This window comes from Mastomys coucha, unplaced genomic scaffold (assembly GCF_008632895.1).
Source record: "Mastomys coucha isolate ucsf_1 unplaced genomic scaffold, UCSF_Mcou_1 pScaffold14, whole genome shotgun sequence".
NCBI classification, from domain to species: Eukaryota; Metazoa; Chordata; class Mammalia; order Rodentia; family Muridae; genus Mastomys; species Mastomys coucha.
Window position 1 is genome coordinate 44165262 of NW_022196896.1, and position 8626 is coordinate 44173887.

The 8626-nt window shown below is 37.1% G+C and overlaps 1 long non-coding RNA gene across 1 annotated transcript in view; it reads right to left on the reverse strand.

The window, feature by feature from the left end:
* Positions 1-8387, reverse strand: part of LOC116089069 — a 69560-nt gene extending 61173 nt beyond the window's left edge. Inside the window, exon 1 of the long non-coding RNA XR_004118140.1 lies at positions 8290-8387. This is a non-coding gene — a long non-coding RNA (uncharacterized LOC116089069). The remainder of the gene's footprint in view (positions 1-8289) is intronic.
* Positions 8388-8626: the final 239 nt, after the last annotated feature.

The following is an 8626-nucleotide window of genomic DNA, read 5'->3' on the forward strand; positions in this document are numbered from 1 at the left end:
TCTTTCTTTAGGTTAGGGAAGTTCTCTTCTATAATTTTGTTGAAGATATTTACTGGTCCTTTAAGTTTTAATTTGCCTTTGCTGAAGGCTATTGATACTGAAAACTATTAAAATATTTATTAAACATATTCTTGTTAGAACTCCCTATTCACTTCCCTAGTCTAGGTTTTGAATTATTTTGTTTACTTTCTAAAGTTCTTTGTATATTGTAGATATTAACCCTCTGTAAGATGTATAGTCTGCAAAGATTTTGTCCTACATTTTACGTTGTTTTTCACTCAACTGATAGTTTTTTTTCTCATACAGAAACCTCTTAATTTCATGAGATCCAATTTCTTCATTATTGGTCTTATTTCATGAGTGATTAAAGTCATATTTAGAAAGTCCTTACCTTTGTCTATATCTTGAAGTGTAATTCCTACTTACCTTTCTAGAAATTTTAGAGTTAGGGTTTTGTTATGTTGGGTCCAGCATGACCTTGGTAGGGATGGAAGGACATGGTTCCTTGCCCTGGAACAGGGCAAGCAGGCAGATGTGGACCTGCAACGTTTGGATGGCTAAAGTGGGCATGAGGATTGTTTAAATAATAATGTACATGTTTTCATGTTCCTTCAAGAAATGTCTCCCCTGTTAATGTTAATAACTTATGATAATCAGAGATTGCATGAGTCTGGGAGGTAAAGCTGTCAGTAATGTCTCAGCAAAATGGTAAATGCTGGGACCTTTAGGACAACCTGCAAGGTTGTCTAAAAGAACTCTAAAAACAGAAGTTTGGAAATATGTAATTTCTCAACTATGCAAAATATAAGGATGAAATATGAATTGTGTAAGCAGTGTCACAGGAATAAAAGCAGCTGTGCTGTGGGCCAACCTGTCAGGAAGATAAAAAGACAAATACAGGCATATTCCTTAGTTCAAGGTCAGTCTCAGACAGAATGAATCTAGGTCCAGGCATGATCAGAATGGTAATTCCAGGGAGGGATCCCACCCAGCTATCTTATTGTCTGTGTTTGGGCTTACTGTCTCCTAAGAATCAAGAGACTATGGTTATGGGATGCTGATTCATGAGATAATCAAAAGGAAGCCTGGAGTAAATGACTGGATTGATATGTAAAATAAAAGACTAGGCTTATGATCTATAAGAGATGAGCTATCCAGAGAATATAGCAAAAGAGAACTAGTTGGAGAACTGTCTCAATCAGAGAAAGAGAGAGAGAGAGAGAGAGAGAGAGAGAGAGAGAGAGAGAGAGAGAGAGAGAGAGAGAGAGAACACTGTTCGGAGATCTACAAAGAAAGCAGAACAGAGAAAATCAGTCTGGAAAGCTGTCTTGAGCAGAACCTAGGCTGCCATCTTGGACCTATGATTTGACTTCCAGATCTTTGTTTTCGCTGCTTCATTCTCGCAGAACCCCTCTCCAAGTTGAGGCTGGTTCTTGGCATTGTTATGAGGTTCTTGATCCATTTCAAGTTGATTTTTATGTGGGATGAGAAAGAGGACCTTGTTTCATTTTCTACAGGTAGATTTCCATGTTTCCCAGAATCATTGTTTGTAGATGCTGTTTTTTCCTCCAATGTCAAAGATTTTTTTTGAGATCTTTGTAAACAATCAGATGCTTGTAGTTGTGCAAACTTGTTTCTGGCCTTCCTATTCTTTTCCCATTTTCTACATTCCTATTTTTGTGTCAATATTTTATATATTTATCAAATGTTATTTTTCTCTGTAATAATAGATCTATCTAATATCTACTAAAATTAGATAAAATGTTACTACTATCAGTATTTTTTTTTCCTTTCTACTTTGCTTTGGCTATACAGTTTTATATTTCCATATGAATTTTAAGATTTGTTTTGCATTTCTTTGAAAAATGTTACTGGAATTTAGAATGTGATTGCATTAAATCCTTAAATTGCTTTAAATAGGATGGCCAGCTTCACAGTATTGATTTGTCATATCCCTGAATATAGGAGCACTTTCTATCTTCTAATATCTTCCTTAATTTCTTTCTTGGGTTTTAAAGTTTTTCCTGTAGGTATTTTTACTTCTTTGGTTAGCTTAATGCTAATATATACATATTACAAATATATAATCTATTCATATATGTTCTATAGAATATATAACATATATGAATTCTATGTATGTTATTGTTAGTTATTAATGTGATTTGACTTTAATATTTATTATTGTAATTATTAATTATTATTCCTTGATCTTGTTCTCAGTATTTTTGTCATTGCTATGTAAGAAGGTCCCACTTTAATGAACTTGTTTATGACTTCTAAGAGATTCTTGGTGGAGTCTTTAGGGTATAATGTATAATTGTCAAATAGAGACATTGCCAATTATATGTAATATTGTCAAATAGAGATATTTTGATCTCTTCCATTCCTATTTATATCCCCTTTTTTTGTTTCTCTTCTTTTAGGACACTCAGTACTACATTGAAAAAGAGTATATGTCTTGTTACTGACCTAAGAGATAAATGTGTTTATTTTTTCCCTTTAATGTAATGTTGGCTACAAGTGTATATATTGTATTATTTGCTGTGTGTAGATATTTTTCTTCTAGTTTTTTTAGATATTTTTCTTTTAGTTCTTCAGGATGTTTAACATTAACAAATACTGGATTTTGTCCTTGAATCCTTGAATTTGTGAAATATATATCATTTATTGATTTAGAAATACTAGACTACCTTGAATCTGATGGATAAAGCCTACTTGATCATTGTATATGATCTTTTTGAAATGTTCTCAGATTCAACTGGCAAATATTTTATTGAGAATTTTGTTAGATACATGTTTTCTCTGTGTATCCCTTTCTGTCCTAGAACTCATCCTGTAGACCAGGCTGACCTCGAACTCAGTGCCCTGCCTGCCTCTGCCTTCCAAGTCCTGGGATGAACTTAACCTTTAAGTTGAAGACAAATGAAAATTTCATTTTAGTGGCAAAAGAAGCCAATAAATGAAAATTAGGTAAAGCATAGCAGACCCAGTTGCTAAAAGCAGCAAAGGAAAAGAACAGAATGAATTTGCAGAAAAGATAAAAAGCAAGTATATCTCAATTAATATAAGAAAATTAAGACCTTCGTGTTTAAAAAGATTAGCCCTTATGGAGCATATGCTGAACAAGATCCCACCTGCCGACTCTTTTTCAGAACAGTTAGTGAGGACTGGCATTCAGTGCCCTGTTAGTAAGCTTCTCAGTAAGGGTTAGACCTCAAGCTCTAGAAAACAAAACAGGTCAGTGAGGAGGAATGTTCTGGATACCCCATCTTATACGGGACACCTAAGGCCGTACATGCAGAGTCAGAAACTATGTGGTCATCCTTGGAACCAGAGAACATGGGCTGGGAAAATGCTCAATCACCTTTGCATTTAAAGCTTTACTTTTCTCTAATGTGAGTATGTGTGTGTGTGCACGTGCACCTACCGAGCCCATTTTCTAATACTCAAGCTCTTCTCAGTTAAACTACAACACTCATCCGTTACTTCCTCTTGTTTTCTGTAATCTACATTAGTTTTCAGATATCCTAATGTTTCTCTTCCTGGTTATTTGTAGTCTCCTTCCACTCTGGTAAGATAGAATGAACCCTCTGGCTTTTCTACACAAACTCCAGTTCCCAAATAACAACTCAGAAGCTTAATTTTTATGAATAAATGCTTAGGTCATGAGCTTTGGCTTGTTCCGTGACTATCTCATAACATACATAATTTGTTAAACTATACTATGTCTGCTATTAGTCTTTCCTTAGTTTCATGTGTCCAATTTCCTCAGAGTCCAGGTTAAATCTCCCATGCTTGACTCACTCCAAGAGTCAGTCCCCACCCCCTACCCTCCTAGATGTCCCAGCTTTTAATCCTGCCTCAGCTCATCCATCTGCATTTTATCCACACAGAATACAAGAGTTTATCCCTACACCTCTCCCTTTTAGTCCAATAAAAGGCTATTTTCTTAACATCAATAAACTATATACAATAAGAATAATTATGAAGACTATCAGGTAAGAATTACAACCACAATGTCCAGTCTACATGTATTTGGCAACCTTGAAGAAACTACTCTGCTATCTATCCATCGTCTCCAGCCTTCTGGCTCCATTTGACAGACTTTTACGGGAAACAAGAATTATGAAGGACTGTCTACCTTGCTCTTGCAAAGCTTGGCAATTGACTTCTGTGTGCCCTGTTTGTCTAGTTTGGACAGCGTATTGTTAGCAATTGAAGCATGGGCAGTTTTTGCCCAATGGCAGTTAGCCACGTTTGAAGCAAACTCCCTAAGGAGGTTCTTCGATGCTCATCATCTTCTTTGAAGTAGAATGGGGATGCTGCCAGGAGCAGTCTTGTCTCACTGTTATGAAAAGCCTTATGTTAATAAAATATCTTATGTTAGCCTTATGTTAATAGAAGATCTCTGAGGTTTTTGGAGACCATTTATCTTCTATAGTATATCTGAATTGGCAACCATTGCCTGTTTCTGGCTATTTATTATATATTCAACTAAGAAAATATCTGCAAGAAGCTAAATAAATCTTATTTCTGTAATTAATTAAACTAACACCTAACATGACCACAAGTTTGATTGACTACCAACTTACATTCTTATTTATTCTAAACAGTTTGAAATAGCAGCTTTCAAAGGGACTAGAACTTAACATTGCGTTTTAAAGAATTGCATAGGTATAATACCTTAATACAGTATATTGAACATATATACAAATATGTTCAGTATAAATACAAAACAAAAATAACCTTAAATTTGTATCAATGTGTAAAATTGCTACAGATGTAAAATATTGGCTTGTTTATGTTCTTTGGTCTAGAATTCAATTATCTACCCTTTTATCTCATCATTCCTATACCTCCTTTTTTCTTTTTATCTATTCCCCACTTCTCTCCCTAACACTAGAAGGATAGAGGAAAGAAAAGGTGAGAGGGAAATCCCTGAATCTAACCTCCTTTACTTTGTTTCCTCCCTAACCAAGATTATTAACAATGTGTAACTAACCCCCTAAAACAACAGCAAGCATCCATCACGCATTGAATGACCAAACCCACCCACCCCACCTCTTGTTAATAGGGGCGTAATTCTCTTAAAATTGTTTTCTCTTGGGGGCCCTAAGAAAAGCTAACTATATTTGTTGCCCAGACTCTGTGTGCTGTGAAAGTGTAGGACTTAAATGAAATCCTGAGTGGAACAGTCTGAGAGGCTGGATGAACTGAGGTGAATGTCTTTGAAGCTGTCCTGGAGGGAGCTTTGATGAGACAGCTAATAAGGTATTCTGAGGTTGGATGAAGCAGGATGCCTGCATAAACGTGTCTCAGTGTCTCAGCTTTCAAAAGGGTGACTTTGCCAGGGCCATGTTAACTTCATCGCTGTCTGTAAACATATAAGCTTTCATGAGTAATATACATTTCTGCATTAACATGTGTATGGAATTGTGGTGTGCACAATCAGATAAAGATGATTCTCTGCTCTCTGCTCTAGCTAGTTAGGCATGTTCCTATTATAAGTTACTCTGGTTGTATAACCAAACTGTAATATAACTTTTTACCCATGCCATTTGAAAAGATTCTATACAATCCCAAGGATTCTGTAGTCAACAAGATTCATTGGCTATGCATAGCTGAAGTCCTGACTGATGAACTTTCCATGTCTCAGCCAGCCTCAGAGATTTTCCCATGTAGACAGATCAACGATCCATGTTACCTATTTTGTTGGCTTTCTTGATTTCGTTCTTCCTGTCTGGAGGCAATGGCTTAAGGGGGTTCCCCTGTCCAAATCTTTGTATTAATTTACATGGAACCCACAGCTTTTCTTCTCCTGTTGAAACAAAGACAAAACCTCTTCCCCAACACAGCGCATGTCCTTCCTTCCATTCTGAAGTAAGACAACCTTAATATAAACAGGCTGATCTACTTCAGCAATTTTTTTCCATAACAGTACAATGTCTCTCATACAATGTCTCTCAATAGCTGTTGTTTTTGTTCATCAGAATTCAAAAAATTTAAAGTTGACAAAGCACTATGTAATCTACCCCTTTGTCTTTGTTAAGCATTTCTTTTAAAGTGCATTTAAGATCTCTATGTAATTACTTGTCTTGTAGTATTATAAGATATATTTGTAACATTATTATGCCATAATGTCCAAAAACATTGCTGTATTCCAATGGATACACATGTTGGAGCATCATCAGTTTTAATTTGCAGAGGTATCTCCAAGATAGCCACTATCTCTAATAAACGTGCAATCTCAGAATCATTACTGTCAGAGCTTATGGCAGAAGCCCCTTGGAATTCTGAACATTCATCACTTGTATGATGTACTAACACGTGCATATTTTAAAATTTCAAACTCTACAAAATAAAACCCATAAGATAGTATATGACATTGCTCTACGTTGACATTGAACATGGTGTACACTCTTAACTCAGCATATTCTGCCATTCTATGTCCTTAACCCTTTGTGGATTTTCTCATCCGGAGCTAACTTTTTGTTGACAGTGTAGGTTCCAGATGGATTCTCCTGAAGATTCTTGATTCTGATTTAAAGAATCCTCTAATCTCTCTGTTCTATAGCCTCTAATCCAGCATTTAATTTTTGAGTCTTCCCTAAATATTTTTTCTGATCTCTCTTAAAGTGAATACATAAAATTGTAATAATTTTTGAACATTTAATTATTTGTACGCTATCTAAAAAAAACCATATGGGGTCCAAATGCCCTCTTCTACAGTGTTTTCCACTATTTTAACATGGAAAGTATTTTCCTTTTAAATCTCCCCTTTTTTCTCTTCTTTCTTTGGAAACTTTATTTTATTTCTTATTTTTCTCTCTTTGAAGATATTATCTTCTAGGTGTATTTATTTCTCTCTTAACACTTTTTAAACTTAATTTTTTTGTATTCAATTTTCTCTAAGCTCTTTCCATCCTTATATACCTTATTCATCTTTATTTAATTCTCTCTTTAAGGACTTCATTTTATTAATTTCAAACTACTTGTATCTACCTGATTATGATGTTTTATAAGCAATCTCTTTCCCTTTTTAGCATTAAAGCAAAATTTCAAACACTTTTAACCTGATCCGAAGTTTGGCTGTAACGGATTTCTTTGGTGTGTTCAGTCTCCCTTTGTGTTGCATCTCAGACTTCACTCAGTGACTAGCCCCACCCTTGTCTTTATGCTCATAGAGAAGAGGCATTTCCACATATGTGTCTGTAGCTGGCACTAGTCAACTGTCGTGTTGATGGGTATCAGTCAGGAGCTGTGCCTCACAGGATGCCTGACCTCTCCTGAGTGCCAGGTACCCCTCTGTGGCTGCGGGTCGGGATGCCCAGAAGATTTTTCCCATGTTGTCTGTGTCCTGGCTTCTCAGAGAAGCGTGCAGATCTAGGTGTGTCCCAGCTACAGGTTCTGTATCTCCCAGCTCTGACCTCTGCACATCCTAGCAACAGGCAGAGGCAGAGCCTACCCCTAGGAACGCCAGCTCAAGGAAACATACATGCTGAGTATGCAGCAGGGGTTCCCCCCTCTGCCCCCTACCCTTTTGCACTGCCTTTCTGTAGTTTCCCTCTCCTTGGACCCAGGAGCTAAGCCACTCAGGCTCTGAGCCTGGATTTCTAGCGTCCAGGGCGCGCGCCATTTGTATCCTTCCTCTTTTCCCACCACACCCAGTTCCAGAATAATGACTTAGAGGCTTATTTGTTTATGAATAAATGCCTAGGCCATAAGCTTTGGCTTGTTCCCAGAAAAGCTAATAACTTACATGACCTAAACTATTCTATATCTGCCACAAGGCTATCTACCTGTCCTCAATTTCATGTATCCGACTTCCTCAGAATCCAGGGATCATCTCCCATACCTGACTAACTCCCAGAACCTCTGTCTTTCTCTCTCTCTCTGTGTCTCTGTGTCTCTGTCTGTCTGTCTCTGCCTCTCTGCCTCTCTGTCTGCCTATATCTGTGTCTCTTTGCCTGTGTCTGTGTCTGTCTCTCTGTGTCTCTGTCTCTCTGTCTCTCTCTGTGTCTCTGTCTCTCTGTCTCTCTCTGTGTCTCTGTCTCTCTGTCTCTGTCTCTCTGTCTCTCTCTCTCTCTCTCTCTCTCTCTCTCTCTCTCTCTCTCTCTCTCTCTCTCTCTCTCTCTCTCTCTCTCTCTCTCATCTATCTCTATCTCTCTCTCTCTCTCTCTCTCAGTTGCCCTATCTTTTAATCCTGCCTCAGCCTCAGTTCACTGACCATCAGCTTTTTATTGACAGGTAATGCTTGCTTCCACATAGTACAGAAGAGATTATACCTACCATAGAATTTTTGTGACTTCCTTTGTGTTCTCATACATGATCTATTTTAGAGGAAGTTCTGTGAGCTCCTGAGAAAAGCACGTATTCTTCAGTGTTTACATGGAATGTTCTGCCGATACCTAGTGAGTCCATTGTGTCCTATGATGTCATTTAATTCTGTATTTCTCTTCTTTACTTTAGGAAAACCTGTCATTTGATGAGAGTGGGACATAGAAGTCACCCAGTACTATTGTACTAAGATTAATTTATGACTTCACAACCAATAATGTTTGTTCTATGAAACCTTGTTTAAGGCACATTGTGCTCAAGATCCTAGTGTGCCCTCAGTGTATTCCTC